General features: G+C 39.5%; 1 long non-coding RNA gene across 1 annotated transcript; it reads left to right on the top strand.

Annotated features, from left to right (window-relative positions):
- The first annotated feature begins 10,312 nt into the window (after positions 1 to 10,312).
- On the top strand, positions 10,313 to 16,937 carry LOC148116775 (uncharacterized). Its single transcript, XR_015733782.1, has 3 exons — positions 10,313 to 10,459; positions 13,732 to 13,877; positions 16,349 to 16,937. It is a non-coding gene; the product is annotated as an uncharacterized LOC148116775 (long non-coding RNA).
- Positions 16,938 to 19,874: the final 2,937 nt, after the last annotated feature.

Below are 19,874 nucleotides of genomic sequence, written 5' to 3'. Positions count from 1 at the left end.
AATGTAAATTGAAATAGATTTATACACATGGCAATCCTACCGCAATAAGTATGAAGAGCAAATTACTTTTTGCCTGTTTCTGGTCTCTCATATGTTTTGTTTTCTTGTAAGTCTATGATTGCTTTTTCCTGAAGCTATTTTTTATTGTACACCTACACAATTATACAGCTGTGAATAAATATACAATCTTTTAGCTTGCATAGATGCAGAATTATGCATGCAATTATTTGACTTTGTTTTGAAAAAGTGAGCTGAATTGACAGTGTCAATGGAAAAAAAAACCAAAACTGCACTAATTGGACTGTGCAGCAATGAACAATCTGTATTCCTTGACAATATATCTTTGTCATATGTATACACATATATGATGTGTGTAGGTGCGTGCACACATGCATACACCCATTTCTCAATTGCAGCAATGCGTTTTGGTGAATGGAACTAGATTATGTCATAAAAATAACAGAAACTGCATTGCATTCATTAATATGCCCTCAACTGGAAAAATACAGGCAGGGCAGTATCTCAGAAACAAATGAGGTTCCATTGTAGATTTTGCTTAATGCAAGCCATATTTGTCATGGAGAGTCTGAAGCATTTAAAATGCTTAAGATAAATTTCTATTGTCAAAAGAGATGGAGGAAGGATGTTTCCCTCTTCAAAACACCTCAACAGGCTGCATATGAATTACTGCAGTTTGTTAAGTACAGACCGTCCTTCCATGAATATGAAAAACTGAAGATTAGTTGCAATTACTCACTCTGAATCGAAGCAATGTTACCATTCTGTATATTGTACATTATGTGGTATATTAATTACTGTATTTGCATGTTATAAATGCATTTAAACTATACAGATTCAAAAAGTAGCAAAGCTCTTGGCCAGGGGAGAATACTGTAATTTAGTCATTGAACAATCTATATCAGAGGTGTCAAACTCAATTTCATTGATGGCCACATCAGGATTGTGTTTGACCTCGGGGGAGGCGGGGGGCGTGGCCAGGGGGGCCTGGTCAGCTTGATGTCACTCATCAAGGCTCTATTTTCAGCCACGACAGCCTCCTGGAGCCCTCTGCCAATGAAAACATAGCTCAGGGAGGCCGCACGCAGCCTCCCCAAGCTCCGTTTTCACTGGCAGAGGCCGTGGGCTAGTGGTTCCCTGTTTCCTGGGTGGGCCTGCAGGCCAGATCTAAGCACCCTGCGGGCTGGATCCAGCCCACAGGCCTTGAGTTTGACACCCCTGATCTATATACCATTGAAACTTTTGTCTGCTTGTCTGTTTGCAACCTTCAGTTAGCCAAAATGGTATATCACAGTACAACAATTTTTGAATAGTGATACCTCAAATGCGCTAATTTAAAGAAGGTGTGCAAAATTTGGGACCTATTATTCCAGTGGAGTTGAAATTTCCAGGATGTTCAGATCAGTGGTAGGCAACTTTTGATCACTACAAGTAGTCCTTGATTAACGATGACACTGTGATCGTAAATTTTGGTTGTTAAATGAGACATTTGTTAAGTGAGTTTTGCCCCATTTTACGATCTTTCTCTCCACAGTTGTTAAGTGAAGCAGTGCATTTGATTAGTTAGTAACCCAATTGTTAAGTGAATCTGGCTTCCCGATTGACCTTGCTTCTTGGAAGTTTGCAAAAGGTGATCACATGACCCCAGGACATTGTGACTGTCATAAATATGAACCAGTTGCCAAGTGTCTGTATTGTGATCACAGGATCAAGGGGATGCTGCAAAGGTTGTAACTGTGAAAAACAGTCATAAGCCACTTTTTTTTATTGCCGTTGTAACTTTGAACAGTCACTAAATGAACTGTTGTAAGTCGAGGATTACCTATACAGCACCTTACTGCACATGAATTGTGATTTCCAGTTCTCTTTGCCAGTTTCGCAAAAGCAAAATCAATGGGAAAACTGGCACAGATTTGGAAGTTGCTCCCACTCCCACTGTTTCCCCCCATTGACCATGGTCATTCTGTTACTCTACATAGGTGAAGAAATATCTCTGGAGTGATACCCCAATGGTTCACGGGTCATCTAATAACAACCCATTATTCAAGAGAAAATGTTTTCTACACCTGAAGTTGGACAAATTCTTTGTTTTTCTTTTCTTTTTTTCAGTTTCATTCCCACCAACTGCTGAAAAGTGATATCATGTTTGGCTTCTCTGAAAAAAAAAAAAACATGTTTTAATAGGTTTTTTTGACTGGTTTGTTTTTATTTTACTTCAAATCTTTTTAGCCAACTTTAAGTGTTATTCCTTGATGAAGAGGCAGAATATAAATCTAGTGTATAGATTCATTTGTGCATCTGTAAATACCAACCTACATGAATTTGAATTTTCTAATTTTACTGCTTTTTAAAAAAATAAATAAATTCATTATAACTAATAAGGAAGCATTTGTTTCCCCTGAGATTCAAAGTAACTACAATATCAGAGTTATATATTTTAAAATAATATCAGCTATTATGTACTTCTTTACCTCAGGCATCCTAAGTGAAATCTGAAACTTGCAAAATATTAGTACTCTATTAAAAACAAGAAAGCACACAACTTTTTCCTATATGTCTTCACCAGCTTATGTGGATTTAAGCTAAGCTTTGTTGAACAAGCTATATTGGCCAGAGTCATCTATAAATAATGCCAAGCCATAAACAGGGTTTATAAATCCGAGAGTCTGGTTTGTCACATTGCAGTAAGCCAAAACCTAGTGCATCATATTATGACTTAAGCCAGTCGGTGAGTCCAGCCTGCAACTGGTTATGTCTTTAGTTCCTCCCTCCTTCCTTCCTTCCTTCCTTCCTTCCTTCCTTCCTTCCTTCCTTCCTTCCTTCCTTCCTTCCTTCCTTCCTTCCTCTTCATTGCTCAGTCCCGAAGATTCTGTAAAAAATACAACATCTAACACATGTATGTTAGCATGTTTGTGCTTAAACAACAGGTTCTCTTTCCCTCTCTCCTCTGTGTTATTTAACATCCAGCCTAATAATTTTGAACTTGACTTGGAACATTTGTCCCAGTGGTGAAATCCAAATTATTTTACTACCGGTTCTATAGGCGTGGCTTGGTAGGCGTGGTGTGGCTTGGTGGGTGTGGTTTGGTGGGTGTGGCAGGGGAAGTATACTGCAAAATCTCAATTCCCACCCCACTCCAGAGGAAGGATATTGCAAAATCTCCATTCCCACCCCACTCTGGGGCCAGCCAGAGGTGGCATTTGCTGGTTCTCTGAACTACTCAAAATTTCTGCTACCGGTTCTCCAGAACCTGTCAGAACCTGCTGGATTTCACCCCTGATTAGTGCCATTATTTCATGGCCCAATAAAGACATTATCTCCCCCATCCACCTCAAATAAACCATAAATACAAGCTATCAGGTTGCAGGTTTTGACAGTGCTTGCCTGAAATTTTTTTAACGGAAGTCCTGTTTTTAACTTGGGCCTGCGCATGGTAGCTGCAATCACTCTAGCATTTCTCCTTTAATAAGATTCTTTATTAGACCTTTATGTGTGGGGAGGAGGAGAGCCTTCTTTAATTCACTGGTGAAATTAGTTTGGTTAGAAAGAGCAAGGATTTGTGTATGTCTTCATAATTTGAATTCAGCAGGAGCCCTTGTTAAAGGATGTGCTCCTGAGCACAACAAACAGGAAATCCCATTAAAAAAGAACAAAATGTTAATAACATACTCTCCTTGATGCCGAGAATAGGTTTTGCCCGGTTACAATCAGTGTCAACACTATTTTTTATATTTAAACTAAAAGTGAAATGTATTAAGAAATACATAGGCTAGGACAGGAACTAGCTGTGGCATGCCAGAAATCAGACTGCACAAACAAGCAAATCCTCATCCATGGGATGCAGGCAGCATGTAAAACCATGCCTTCTCTGGTCCATGAAAAAACCTCTCTCCACAGAACGGGTCCCTGGTACCCAAAAGGTTGGGGACCGCTGGGCTAGAATACCTATCTAAACTACATCTTAAACAGAGAGGGAGAGGGAAAGGGAAAGGGAGACCCTATATCTCTTAAACAGAGACTAGCGAATGCCTTTCCCCTCATCTATCACTATTCGCCTTAGTAGCCAAAATAGTTTATAAGTGGAAAAAATGTTGCAATAATCCCCATCAGAACTGGAGGGGGGGGAAAAGTATCTGTGATCCTGGGTAGCTCTAACTCTCAATGGATAATACACTCACAAAAAAGGATTTGGTTTTGCATACACAATATAGCCAAAGCTGCAGAAATCAGTATTTTGCTTCCAGATATGAACAAGGGACCCATATTGCCATATAGATTTCAAATATAAAGATCTGAGTTTGGAAAGCCGAAGTACACCTTCTACTCTTACACGGAAATTAAGGAAATTCTTCTCAGAATCCCAGAGGTGCTTTTTCAAAAGGAAACTGGACTTTCTTGGTTTTCTTTGAAGATGTTTTGCTTCTCATCGAAGAAGCTTCTTCAGCTCTGTCTTCAAAGAAAAACAAGAAAGTCCAGTTGCCTTTTGAAAAAGCACCTTCGGGACAGCCATGACCTGGATGACTGAGAATCTCCATAGACATTTAGGGTTCTCAGAGCATTCTGGTTCAAATTGCACAAAACCTATATATGAGCAAAACATAGAATATGGCTCTTTCAGAAAAAGTGGGACTTGAGAGAATGGATAATTGAGACAGGAAGGTGTGTGGATTTTCATTTTGATAGGGCCTTGAGACATGAAGCAGTTGTGTTTGAGCTAGTATCTTTCAGAAGGAGGATCATTAAAAGGATTAGGGGAGGGAACACTATGTTTGATGCCTCCCATTCTAACATATAGCCAGATTAACTTTACAAATGGATTCTTATAAAATGGAGGAAGAGATTCTGTGATCTGGAAACAGAACAGCACTACTCCCTCCGAAGTAAAAAACAGCTTAGAAGAATGACCCCAATGGCCTGATATTGTCAAGTGTGAACAGCCAGATCCACAAGTGAAGAGTTCTATTAGCTATTTTATTGCTCATGACTATTTCACAGGAATCTTCCAAGACTGACATTTTGCACCTGGGCCAAACCAGATAAGGTCCAATGGCATTCAAGAGGGCTGGACCTTGCCCTCTTGTGCCTATGTAATTCTTCCTCCCTGGGACGGCCAGTCTCTCTCTGATAAATATAACTGTTGGTAATGGCACAGTTCCATTAGCCCAAGGAGAACTAGAAACTGGCCAATTAGAAAACTTCCATTAACCCAATCTTCCTGTGGGCCAACTGAGAATGCTTTCAGCCCAACTTATCCATTGGTGAAGACGAAACCACATATGAATCATTGGGTCAATTGGCCTGCTTACTGAAAACCCTGTGAGCGCTATCTATTTATTGCTATCTATTAACATAGAGAAGGACGCGGTGGCTCAGTGGCTATGATGTTGAGCTTGTCGATCGAAAGGTTGGCAGTTCAGCAGTTCGAATCCCTAGTGCCACATAACGGGTGAGCTCCCATTACTTGTCCCAGCTTCTGCCAACCTAGCAGTTCGAAAGCATGTAAAAAATGCAAGTAGAAAAATAGGGACCACCTTTGGTGGGAAGGTAACAGCGTTCCGTGCGCCTTTGGTGTTTGGTCATGTCAGCCACATGACCATGGAGATGTCTTCAGACAGCACTGGCTCTTCAGCTTTGAAACGGAGGTGAGCACCGCCCCCTAGAGTTGGGAACGACTAGCACATATGTGAGAGGGTAACCTTAACATAGAGCTGGGTAGCCTGTGGATGGACAAACCTGCTGGCCTGAGATGAACACAAATTGTGCACTTTGGGGGCTATAGCAGCTATAGCTCTTTGCTGTGCTTCTTTTGGACAGCTTGCCCTTAGTCATATTCTGCCTGCTGCTCTGCTTAGGAAACCAGTGGGGCTGCGAATCCTGTGTTTCTTCATTCATTTGATAACTGGTATGTGGTCAGTATTCTCAGTTAATATATTGCTATATGCACTAGAGAAGAGAGTGGTAAGACATCACTAAGACACTTAAGAGACAGCCTCAAATGTGCACAAAAATTTGTGACAATTCAGCAACTTGGCGTGTTTTTCTGAGAGTGCATGTCAATATCTAAGGCCAAAAAGAGATTGCCAGACTTTTCAATGTTGGCTTGTGTTGACCTTTATTAATCTTTTATGGATTTTGGTTTCAAAAAGTATACTTTATTGGGAATTGTGTTCTGATTTGTAATGGAACGGAGACTTGTTAACTGGAGTGGGGTTTCAGACTATGAAGTTCTTAGATTCTGAATAATATTTTTCTATTACCTTTTGAAATCCAAAGATTTCAACTAAAGTTTTGAATTATCTTTTTCATTCAGTGCAATACACAAGCACACAAAATGGCAATCTTAAAAATAAAAATTATTCAGCTGAGTGTCTTGAAGGCTACCTTAATTGATTTCTCCTAGGTTGTGCAATTATTTAAGGCGCTGTTAAAACCATTCCTTCAAAGTCCTGTTTTTCTTCTCTGAAACATCATGTAGCCTGAACAGACAAAAGGCAATCAATTTCTCATTCATTGAGTTTTACTGTAGGCATATTATTTGACTCAAAGAAGGCAAGCATTTCTGTAGGTTATATTGACTTGTGTCAACTGTAATCATCTCCTCTTCAAAGATACACATAATTTTTGAAAGTTACCTTCCAAGCACAAAACAGCAAGCAAAAGAGAACAAAATAATCTAGCCTTTAAATTTTGAGCCTCTCCCAACTGTAGATATCATTGCTAGCATGTTATGAAGACATGTTGTGATAACTTGTCATGTGCACATTTACATGATGTCCAGCGATCCCTGTAACTGTTATAGGTTGGTTAGGCATTTCTGCTTCATCTGTGTAATTTTGATTTACAGATAAGATTGTAAGCTCTTAACTTCGATCTTATTTCCAATTAATTCTCCTAAGAATAACATAAATTCTGTGGTAAAAAAACTGGAATCCTATAACCAATGGTGGGATTTAGCTGGTTTGGGCTGGTTCGGGCAAACTGGTAGTTAAATTGCTGACTGGCCCCTCCCCTCCCTGCCCCTTCCAGGAGTCCCCACACTCTCCATTTTGGCTCACAGGTAAGTGCAGGGAGGCCTCCTAGGCCCAAAACAGGGCACGTGGTGTGGTGCAGTGCACCCCCCGTGGCCCATTTTCATTCCCAGGAGGCTGCAGAGAGGCCTACTAGGACCAAAACGGGGGACGGGGGTCCCCCCTGCAACCCGTTTTTGCTCCCAGGGGTTGCAGGAGGCTGAGTGCTACCCATCACACCCCCTGGACACGCCCACCATGGCCATGCCCACCCATCCGATCATTAGGGCAGAGAATCGGTTGTTAAATTATTTGAATCCCACCACTGCATATAACCCTATAAACGGCACAATTTAATTGGAAACATATGGATGCATATTTTTGCAAACATTTATTATGCTCCTGAAGTCTAAATGCGAATCTTTGTAAAGAATTCTGAAATCAGTGGTAATCTGGGAAAATTTTGAAACAAAAGTCCTTACCCACCTCATACCAGAGGTTGACTCAATTATAAATCAGATCCAGTCCCCTTTCAATGGAACCTAACTAGAAATTTAATGGAACCACATACTTATACTACCTTGCCTTGTTTATGAAAATAAAGGCAACTTGGAGAGGGAAACAATATGTATCAGAAGAACATTCTACACCTAAGAGAAGATGAGATCACTTTTGTTCGGAGCTGACAGGATAAATGTTATATTCTACCAATTGAGAGGACAAAGAAAGAGGAATTTATCCTGTCCTGTCCTGTCCCATCCCATCCTGTTCTGTGCAATCCAAACCTGCCAGTACTATTTTTACTTTTCCAAGGCATACTTGTGATATTTATGTGTTCCTCTATATTCTTGTCATGCTATATAATAAAATATAAGTACTGCAGTACTTGTCACAGTGAAATATTGCAAGCTGTAAGACCCTTTCTATGGCTAAGTCGGGGCATTAATTTCTTAGAGCTGCATTAGTGTTATGTTTAAAGTATGCATGTTAGTTTGAACTCCCAGGAATCAAGGCTTACCACGTGAGGGAACGAGCAAGGAGCTTCCTGTGAACTCTCTGAACACCAAGTTAATCTATATGCTAAGCAGCCCAGTGCACAACTAAGACCAATTTCTAAACTAGTCAGAATAATGACATCGTGTCTCATTTTTAGTTGAGTATATTTATTAACAGAACCAAACCAAAAGAAAAACAAGTGGCCTATCTAAGTTTCACTATTGCAAGTATAAATCCTAAGAATGATTCAATGAATCAGTTTGCAAGTGGGCCACACCAGACACATTTAGGCTGGAGGAATTTAATCTGGAAGCCTTCCGTTGCCAATAGGGAAACTCCAGGCAATTCAAATGACAGATAAATGCCTTGAGGCTTCTTGATCCTATTTATGCGGATACTTATTTAACATAAAACTGAGTCAGAGGACAAAATCAGCCTGGGATATGTTGACATTTAGATTTGAGGTACATATCAATACTGGGCCTCTCACCATGTGTTTCTCCAGATCTGTGCGGGGTTGCCTTGAAAAGGAAAGTAGACTGGGTTGATATAATTTCACCTCAGACTCCAGTTTTCTTTGCGTGAGGTCTATATCCCATGTTTTTGTTTTACTTTGAAAACAATAGAGAGAGGATCAAAGACCCTGGAGCAGCCTCTCCCACAGTCTTGAGCTATGGGGAAATGTCTTAAAGCAGAGATTGGGAACTATGGGCCCTTTATGACTTGTGGACTTCAACTCCCAGAATTCCTGAGCCAGCCCGTCTTAAAGTATAAATTTACCTCTCATCATTAGTCTTCTCATTCCAAGATGATTTGCTTTGACTGAGACCCTCTTTCTGTGGCTCTTTGCTTGAATCAAAGGCTGGGTTGAGTTGCAGGCCAGAAGCAGGTGGGACAAGAAATGGGCATGGATTTATTTGAATGTGTTTATTTATTTTTTGGATTTATGTGCCATCTGTCTCATCTGGAGGCACTCTGGGCATCTTAGAAACATCATTGCTACATGTAACTGAAATTTAACTAAATGCAAATGATAAGATTGCTTGCTGCCTAATTCCCACTTTCTAAATGGGAAGAGAATTTAATGGAATACTTGGAATGCACAAAAGGCTCTTTAAGGGCTATGGGACACTCCCTCTATTAAGGTTTGAGATATAATTTTTTTTCCCTTAGCTTATTACCTAAAACAAGACTAAATTTAAGATAGAGATGTCAGCTACTGAACTAAGAGATTGACCCTGGTCATGAAGAAGTACTGTACATGCTCTGTTTATAGCTTTCATACCTAGCAGGAAACCTGTGATAGATACTGTTTTCAACTGCCTTTTTTAGTGGGATGTTACTCTGACATTGTAATCTCAGGGCCCTTTCTGTTGTTTTAAAATTCATGAACGTAAATGAGGCAGAAAGATGTTATGAACGTGGAAACAAACATATTTAAAAGGTTTATCTAAACACCTCCATTAAGAAAGTGCATAATGTTGTTGTAGCTGGGTATTTATGCCAGAATGACTTACATTATGGCCTAAACAATTATGTTACCTGTTGTCTGGGTCTTTAAAGTCACAAAAGCATTACATTTACATTGTCAATATTGTCAGAGGCTCCCATTATGAATATCGCCACTGGCAAACTTGTTTATTACATAATTTTACTCGTTGACCAGTTCCTCTCAATTGTGTGTTTGTGTGTGTATATGTCTGAATAACTGGAATACAGGTAATCCTCGACTTGCAACAGTTCATTTAGTGACCATTCAAAGTTACAACGGCACTGAAAAAAGTGACTGATGACCGTTTTTCACACTTACGACCGTTGCAGTATTCCCATGGTCAGAATTCAGACACTTGGCAACTGATTCATATTTATGACGGTAACAGTGTCCCACGGTCATGTGATCATCTTCTGACAAGCAAAGTCAATGGGAAAGCCAGATTCACTTAACAACCATGTTACTAACTTAATGACTGCAGTGGTTCACTTAACAACTGTGGCAAGAAAAGTTGTAAAATGGGGAAACACTCACTTAACAAATGTCTCACTTAACAACAGAAATTATGGGCTCAATGTGGTTGTAAGTCAAGGACTACCTGCATTTCACTAACTGAAACTTTTGTCCCGACCCCAGTAATATCAAATCAAAAAGTATGATTGCATTGTTGAATAGAGAGAGAGTACCACATCATTACAATATACTTATATTAGTAGAATCCAAGTTTTATTTTCAGATAATTTGCAACTTGTAGCAAATGGAGGAAAAGCTATATATGCTGTCTTTTAGCATTCAGGAAGAAGCCTGTGAGCGTTAATAACAGCTGTGTGTGGGAAGCAAAATTATGACTTTACTTCACCAAGCAAGATTATAAAAGACAGTCAACAATCAACTAAATCTATTAAAAGAATGCATCAAAGGCCACTTCAGAATTGCCGTACAAGAGGTGGGGGTGAGCAGCATATTGACTGTCATCTGTTTGTCAAAATTGATAACAGCTTGATTTTTTTTTTATTCAGATGTACATAATTTGAACGTTTTCATTTTCCTCCTTTCTAAAGACGAACAATAAAGTTTTGATTGGGCATTTGCAGAGCCTGTCTATCATAGAAAAAACTCAGCAGTGGCTTGAGCTCAATGGCTGCTCTAAACGATCCTTTCCAGCTATGTGATTGTATGACTTGTTCTGCAGTCATAACAGGGCTTCTAAATAGTCATGTGGATCGAACAAAGGTGTAGAGCTTCAGATTCCCAGACTCATATTCTGAAGTAGACTCTGGAAAAGAATTTTTTTGTCATGGAACAAGGCAAAATTTGCAGGAGATGTTAGAACCTGCTGAAATCAGTAAGGATGGCCAAATCCATAATATTTATGTTGTACCATTTCTCATTTTTAATATTGTACAGTTTCTCTAATCTCAAATCCATTTCTTCTTGTTTCTGCATATTCATGGTGATAGGGTTTAAAGTTTGCATGGAAAGCATGTGTATCTCAGTGCACATTTTATGGACATATGCAATTCTGCGTGCTTTTTCAACTTCCTTTCCTGAGGAGTAAATTGCATCAAAATTTTTGGAAAGGACACATATTTATTTATTGTTTATTTATTGGTTCGATTTATATGCCGCCCTTTTCCGGAGACTCAGGGCGGCTTACAATGCGCTAAGCAATAGCCTTCATACTTTTGTATATACCTGCTTAGTAGGTGTATACAGGTATATGCATATAGTAGGGCCACCCCCTAAGTGGTGTTCTTTTTTATACAAAGTCAGTTTATTGCCCCCACAAACAGGGTCCTCATTTTACCTACCTTGAAAGGATGGAAGGATGAGTCAACCTTGAGCCTGGTGAGATTTGAACTTGCAGTAATTGCAGGCAGCTGGTGTTACTTAACAGTGTTTTAGTCTGCTGCACCACCATGTTATATTCATAACATGTTGTATATTCCTGGAAGGAGCGAATTGGATAAATCGGCATAATTGATTTTTCAGGCCACTTATGAAAGTGAGACGATGTTTAGATTTTTTTTTGCTGAAAAGAATGATGATCCAAAAGAAGTATTGGATAAGTTGAAACAGATGTTTTTATTGGAATTGTTGCACATGAGAACTGGGTGTGATCAATTCAGATATTATTTCCATTACATCTATTTATCTGAAAGCAAGGTTATGCTGAGATCTCCCCTGATTTTATCTTCACAGTTAATCTGTGAAAGAAGTTGCTTTGGACCAATTAACTCAAAGCTGCCCAATGAAGTGTGTAGTTGAAGAGATACTTGGAGTTGATTCAAGCTCAAGATTATATTTTTCTATTTGTTGCTATTTAGCATCAGGTTTAATGTTTTCCTTAAAACAGTTTGTTGCAATGTCTCTATTGTGAACATGAATAAACTAAGAAGGATATGAAACCAATATGTTAGGCTGTGTCAGGTGCAAATAACCAGGAGCATTTATTGAGTTCAATAGCAATAGCGCTTAGACTTATATACTGCTTCGTAGTGCTTTATAGCATTCTCTAAGCAATTTACAGTGTCAGCATATTGCCCCCCAACAATCTGGATCCTCATTTTACTCAGAAGAATGGAAGGCTGAGTCAATCTTGAGCCGGTGAGGATTGAATTCCTGGCTGTGGGCAGAGTTATCCTACAATACTGCATTCTAACCATTGCACCACCATGGCTCTTGAACTCTGATCTGAGTTCAAACCATTGAAGAGTTTATTATTGCTACTTCTAAAACAAGAATCTAGTCAACTAACAATTACACCTAAATTGATGCTAGATAAGGGTTAATGGAATTCATGGGGGCTGGACTTAGGGTTTTTGTGACAATGCACTGACTCTAAACTGATGACACATTTAACCCCACCTTCCAGGTCAGCCTCTTCTATGTGCTGCCTAGGAAACACAGGATGTAGAAGGCATTTGATCTTCATTGCCTTGAGTTTGGTATCTGGGAGCAACTGTTATCCTAGTCTTCTGAAGTTAGAATATTATTATTATTTTGAAAACGGATCAAGTAAAAGCTGCTTGGATCCTTGGATAGTAATTTGAGGACACAGAGAAGGTTAATCTGGGAACCTTTGAGTAGGTTTCTGTACAGGGAGCAAGGGAATATGTTTCATGACACTTTCCACTGGTAAGGGACTGTTTTAACCATAATTAAAGGAGTTCTGGGTTATAGCATGGCAACAACTAGAGTGCTTATCAAAGTCTGATAGCTATCTGGAGGAATAGGAAAATACTAAAGTGTGGAAATTAATTCACAGGCTAATGATTTTTTAATTAGTATTTAAAAGCTCAAACTTCAGCATTATATTTGCCTTTAGGGAACTGAATAGAATAATCCAGGTAATTAGAGGAAGTGGAGATACTCAAACAAACTTATGGATATAATGCAATAAAAGATGTCTGAAGGTCAGTAGAAATACTCAAAGCAAGGGTATGAAATTATTGGACAACAATCAGCCCTTGATTTCATCAGGTCTTTTATATTCTTCACAAAATATTTAAAAGGTCACAACAAATGAAGCATATATTACTCTTTCTTCCCAAATTTGGTAAAAGATCATCTTGAACTTTAACTGAACACGGGAAGCAATAATTATTTTAAAATCACTGTTGTGAATTACCATCACAGTAGGAAAAAATGTAATTTGCAGAGGCATAATTCCTTTAATTTAGGGAGGTTATGAAAGTTGGAAGTTTCAAATGTTCTCTTCCAGAATCTACATACTTGGGCCCTGTTTCCTGTTTTGGGACAGTGACTTGTCAATTCCCATTGCCATCACCTATCTTCCCAGGACGTTTTCCCAGTGTCCTCCCCCAGCCCCCTTTGTATGCAAAAGATAAGATTCTTGCAACCTGTGTTGTCTTTTGGGGGATTAGAAGCAGCGGTGGGTTTCACATATTTTTACCACTGGTTTGCCGCATGCATGCATGCAGCTTCCGCACATGCACCCAGCTTTCCGCACATGCATTTTGCTCACTCATGCGCCTTCCGGTTCGCCCAAACCGGTATGAACCAGCTGAATACCACCACTGATTAGAAGGTAAAAATGAAAGAATGCAATCTCCTGTCCAAATTCATAGAGATGCGTGGAACTAGTGACTTCAGCCCTTTCTTTTCTTCAGGATGTAGACCAATATCACCAGAGATAATGAGAATCACTCTGTTTTAAAACAGGAAGATAAAATGTATATATTTTTTTAATTTCAGATATCGATGTGCATATATTCCCTGTCGGGTGAGAAAAAATGCAAAGCTGCCTCAAAACAAAAACAACATCTTATTGGAACTGAGTTGAAAAAATATATCATGCAGTGCTCCAATCAAACCACAAGATGCCGCTGGTCAGCTGCAAGGTCTTCACAAAGAAACTTCTTGGGTTTCTTCTTCTTGTTTCTGTTGTGGTAATAGATCAGTGGTGGTATTCAGTCAGTTCTATCTGGTTCAGGAGAACTGGTAGCGGCGGCTGTGGGTGACTTCGCCCACCCACCCGGATGTAATTAGGTCCAATTTATCAATGTCTTTGACTCTCTGCACATGCGCAGAAGGCCTTGCGCATGTGCGGAGTTGGCGCGTGCACTCTCATTTGCGAACCAGTAATGAAGGTAAGTAAATACTACCCCTGTAATAGATGACAAAACATTTCCAAAGGAAAAATACCATATGCATTCCAGTCTGAAACATGAATTAAAGAAAGCTGACCTTAAAGAATGCAGGATCATCTCTCCCTTGAGGGTATCTGCCCATCTAATCAGGTTGGACAGTGTAAGGGGATGTGAGAATAACCTTGAGGAACAGGACGAAAAATTACAACCAAGACAAAAGTCAGATAAAATAAATCTGAGTATTCCTTCCTTCCTTCCTTCCTTCCTTCCTTCCTTCCTTCCTTCCTTCCTTCCTTCCTTCCTTCCTTCCTTCCTTCCCTTCCCTTCCCTTCCCTTCCCTTCCCTTCCCTTCCCTTCCCTTCCCTTCCCTTCAATTCCCTTCCCTCTTTCCTTCCTTCCTTCCTTCCTGTTCTGACCTAGGCTTCCTGAGTCAGTAAAACACACGAGTAGTCCCAAAAACCTCTTTTATTGCAACAGCTGTGAATTCTGTTCATTCACAGATGAGTCCCAAATAGTTGTAAAGAGTCCTTTGGGATAAGGCTGATAATCAGCCACCTTTATCTCCCTTGACACGCTGCCAAAGACCTAATTGGCAAAGCCACATGTAGTCCAGAATCAAACAGAGCTTCAGACTTTAAACTGAACAGAATTAACAACGTTGCTTCTTGCAAAGGCCCATGTGCGTTTGCTCCTCTTTTAAGTCTTCTGGGAGGGGCCAATCATCTCCAAGCCCTACTCCCAAGTCATCCCTTTTGCTTTAATTGTTCTTGCCTTCTGGCAGCTCTGCGCATGCGTGCACTGGGAACAGGCTCCCCCTGTTCCTCTGCCTCACTGAGGTCCAACTCTGGAGGCTCCGGAGGCAGCATGTACCTCCCAGATAGCCCTTTCTCTGTCTCTGACACAGAACCCTCGTCCGAACCTTCCCCAGACTCCAGGACTGGCCCATGTTCCTCCCCAACTTCCTTACTGTCTGACTCTGCTGCCAGCTCTGCAAGCCACCGGTGGACCACAAAACTTCCTTCCTTCCTTCCTTCCTTCCTTCCTTCCTTCCTTCCTTCCTTCCTTCCTTCCTTCCTTCCTTCCTTCCTTCTTTCCTCCCTCCCTCCCTCCCTCCTTTCTTTCCTTCTTTCTTTCTTTCTTTCTTTCTTTCTTTCTTTCTTTCTTTCTTTCTTTCTTTCTTTCCTTCCTTCCTTCCTTCCTTCCTTCCTTCCTTTCTTTCTTTCTTTCTTTCTTTCTTTCTTTCTTTCTTAATTTTTATGTATTACTTACCAAGGAGTGGAGAAAATTGTTGATCTGTGTATTACATTTTCTTGAAATATAATTTGCATTCCCCAAAAGGCACATCTCTGTCTTTCAGCTGCCTGGGGCACTCTTTAAACAATAAGGAGGATAATGCAAAGTCAAGCTCCATTCCTGGTGATTACATGGATTTATCCATACTGTTTTCTATCACAATGATGTGGATATGGTTTACTATAGTATACCTTCTTCTATAGCTCTGGGATTACGTCTCCCATTGGAACACTAACCTGACCTGACTTTTCTTAGCTTTTAAATGATGGATAGATGCTGCTACATGTCATAAAACCTAAGCGCTATCTCAGTTCTAAAAAGATGGATGTGTGGTCCGTTGATTTATTTATTCTTAGCGTGAAGACTGCAGGATCTGTTAGTGGCATTTCACAATAAATTCTTTGCAAAATAAAAAATGTGCATATAATTTGAGGCAAAAACCTGAACTGGTGTTCATAAGGCTATTCACTCATTTCTGTTTCCTCAAAGACCTACAAATTAGATAAATCAACCAAGAAAGACACTCAATGAAAGATACTTTCCTATGATCCTAGCAGTGTGTTCTTTGACAGCTGGTATCTAATCAAATTTATGTTTTGAGTAGAAATTGCTATCAAGAATTTGTGATGGCTCAAAACGTGTTATAGGATCAAATTCATACCTCAATTTTTATTAGTTTCGACCTCCAGTGATTATTATTCTGGGTGACATTATTTTTTATCTTTTCTTTACCATAAAATGCTGGGTCAGATGCATGATTCTATACTTGAGGATTTCATGGCAATCCTGAATGGGTGTGGATGCTTGTGTAGCTGAATAAATGTATAAGTTTAACTTCAGAAGGGTTTTAATTTATTTGCCATGATTACTATGCTGGCAATCAAGTGACATAAAACAAGCCTATTAAATGTTTTTATTGACATCTACAGAAATCGAGGAAAGCAAATACTGACATCATTAAAAACATAAGTTCTTCAAAAGAATTTTGCACTCAAAAGCAAGTGATTGAAGTTTCATTTAATCTCTTACCGGTGTTCACAGCCACCAGAAGAAAGGAAGGAAATGGCAGTCCTCTCTATATGGAAATGACTAACATCAGTCCAAGGCCAGCTACCTAAAGCAAGCAATATTCCAACCAAGACATTAAAAGAGGATGAAAAGGCAGTAACAATGAAAAGATGAAAACCTACAGTAGCATTTTGGCCAAGAAGGAATATTTTGCTTTTCTAGGGTAATTCTTTGAAAGTGTTATCTTGAAGCCTTGATTTCGGTTGCGGAGGTTATCTTGAAGCACAGATTCAAACTGCAAAGTTTTAGAAAGCAGTGTTTTTTTTTTAAAGCAGAGTTTGTCAACTGTAACAAAAATAAACATCTCTCACATAACTCCCAGCTTATACCTATAAATTGCAATTCTATAAGTGCTTTTGGGAAGTCATTGCATATTACAGAGCAATCTTAAATTGGGTCAGGAGTTATCTGACCAAGGCAGACAATAAAAGTGTTTGTTGCTCTTGTTTATTTTGGTGGAGTTATTGGGATTGTGTGCCTATCCTCAATGATCAAAGTAGCAAATTTTCCTACTCCCACATCAGTACCAGATAGGTCCTTCGCAGGCAGAGGAAGTGCAGCAATTTTATATGTAGCACCAAAACAGTCTCTTGGAGCTTAAATTGAACCAGCAGTGGCTTTGATCCTGGATACGGTAGGACAGGGGTCTGCAACCTTAAACACTCAAAGAGCCATTTGGACCTGTTTCCCACAGAAAAGAAAACACCGGGAGCCACAAAACCTTTCCCGTGTCTGACTATTTCTTGAGCGGCCACAAAACTAGCATATGTAGTTGAAGTAAACGTTCTGCTTTCTTCTGGAACTTTTCTTTTCTTGGATTTATCCATGGTTGGCCTACCGGGGGTTGAAAAGCTCAATAAATCGTGTGCCGGCGAGTGTCACACATTGGCGGTTGTGACGCATATTTTGAGTGACCGGGAGCCGCAGCAGAGGGGTGAAAGAGCCACATGCAGCTCCAGACCTGCAGGTTGCTGACCCCTATGGTAGGACTTTCCTTGTCAGCAGGACCTCTACTGAGGTTGAATCAGTGGTGGTATTCAACCGGTTCTATCTGGTTCGGGCAAACCGGTACAGTGGCTGCGGGAGGCTCCGCCCACCCATCTGGACATCATCACGTCCCGTTTTTGATGATCTGCGCAAGCATGGAAGTTCCTTGGTGGCATGTGCGAGCAAAGTGAGCACACGCGCACGCTCACATTTGCGAACCGGTAGCGAAGGTAAGTGAATACCACCCCTGGGTTCAATCCTCATGATTACAGAAGACAAGTGAAAGAGATGGGACCTTCTGCTCTTCTGAAGCCATTGAATGAAATTGTTGAGGAATGTAACTCATAGTCTGGGAATGACATGGGGGAGGGCCTTCTTCTATGTATCAGATAGCCAAGCTTTTGAGAGCAGGAACATCTTCTCAAAATCTTCCCATTTCCTGAGATCCCAATGGTTCATGTGATTGATGAGGCAATGTCTTAGGTAATCTGGCACGGATCTGTGGAGGACTTTGAAGGTTAAGCCCAGCATCTTAAAACTGTGCCAAAGAAGTGAACATATGCTGCATTGTGCATATGATAATTTAATGGTAGCATTGTAAACAGCTCTTTGCTTAAGATTTGTGCTTAGCAAAACTGTATTCCGTCAAGAATTCCTTAAAGAATTAAGATGAATTATTGCTGCTTCAGAGAATGTGAGGATGAAAATGAACATGAATAACTGTCGTGATAAAAGAGTTAATTATTATATACGCAAAACTATTGTACAGGCAAATGGGAAATAGGTTGCTTTCTTACAATAGCTATAAATCTATTCTCACCTACAGACTCTCTTTGGAGATAGCTATTCTTTGGCAAATTCCTTTCCAAACAAATCTGAGGATTCAACACAGACAATGCATAACAAAAGTATCTGTACCTTTGCCATTAATAAAGTGCTGTTCTGCATCCTGTTAATGCATTTAATTAATTCTGTAAATAATTATGTATTCATTACTTGCAAGGTAGCTTGCATAGCTTTGAAAATGTTTAAGCCAATTATTAAAGGCACCAACTGAAGAGTAGCTTTTAGTGTTTTTTAAGTGGCACTTTTCCTACATTTTTGTTTAGCTTCAGGTATTTTTTCCAATTCATTTTTTTTAACCTTGAAATCTCAAGGCAAATTTTTGAACATAACATAGTTTTATGACATAGTTTATTGGTTATTAATCAGCTTGAGTGCTAAAGGAGGTTCTCCTGCCTGCCAATATATCTCTTTATCTACCCAGGTCTGTTTTTATGTTTCACTTAAATTGCTGCATCGTTTTTCCTTAAGTCAGCTTTTCCTGAGGTCTGTGAGTTACTAGATAATTTGAAAATGAAGGTAATTTTTATTTTGAATTGATAACGTTTCTGCAGAGTATCTTTACGTATCCAGAGAGGGCCAATTTTCAGCATAGAAAACATTCCTGGATATATGCATACATTCTCAAACTCAGCTAAAATACACCTCTGTATTTTACAGAGACGTAAAAATCCTGCTTCCTGCTTGTCTTAGAGATTAATGTTGCAGTATAAAAATTACAGTATTTTACCTTTAGGATTCAGCGACCCTTTGCCTTTCTGTGTACTAATCTAATTTGAGTGCCTTTATTAGGGATTTTACCTGGAGAAGCTGTGGGGTTGGAATTTTACATAGCCTTTTATATGCAGCATTAAAACTGCTCTGACAGAACCGCTTTACTTTGCTGTATGTGGTATTTTTGGAGGCAGGGATTTTATTTAAATCTAGGTATTGTTCCCCATAGGGAAATGTAGCTATATCCCTATGCTCTGTTCTACCCTCATTTTCCTACTTCTGCCAGTTTGCAAAATTCATCATCTTTTGAATGGATTTTTTCCCCCAATTTGGGCCTTTTGATTGATTGGTTGAGTGGTTGTTTGTATTCATTATGTTCACTGTGTCCATCCATCGTTCACACAAACCCTGCGTGAGAGACCCAACTCTCTAACAGAATTTCCCTCCCATTTGAAACTGCAGGCTGCTTATGAACTATGAGCCATTGCAAAGACCACCTGAGCAGATGTACAGGAAACATTTTGAAGTTTCTATATTTCCAAAATACAAAGTTGATTCATTTTGCATGTTTTCAAATTTGTCACACTGAGAGGCTTTTTGCTGCAACATGTTTTTTTAAAACTAGTGGGTTTTAACTTAGTGGTAACTGAACTTTGTTTGATTATATGATAGCTGAATTTGAAATGAATTTGTGCGAGATAAAAAGGAGTGTATTATTAGTACTCAATTATTATTCTGTCAAAAACATTAATCTGTACAAGCTTCAGGGCAGCACTTGCCACACAAATAAGGAAAAGTAGCAAGAAGTTTGGTGAGTTGGTTCGACACCACTATATCAGAGGT

The sequence above is a fragment of the Pantherophis guttatus genome, chromosome 1, assembly GCF_059756535.1.
Source record: "Pantherophis guttatus breed Tessera chromosome 1, ASM5975653v1, whole genome shotgun sequence".
Classification (NCBI taxonomy): domain Eukaryota; kingdom Metazoa; phylum Chordata; class Lepidosauria; order Squamata; family Colubridae; genus Pantherophis; species Pantherophis guttatus.
Note: the sequence above shows the minus strand (reverse complement) of the source record. Positions and strands in the feature narration are given on the sequence as shown.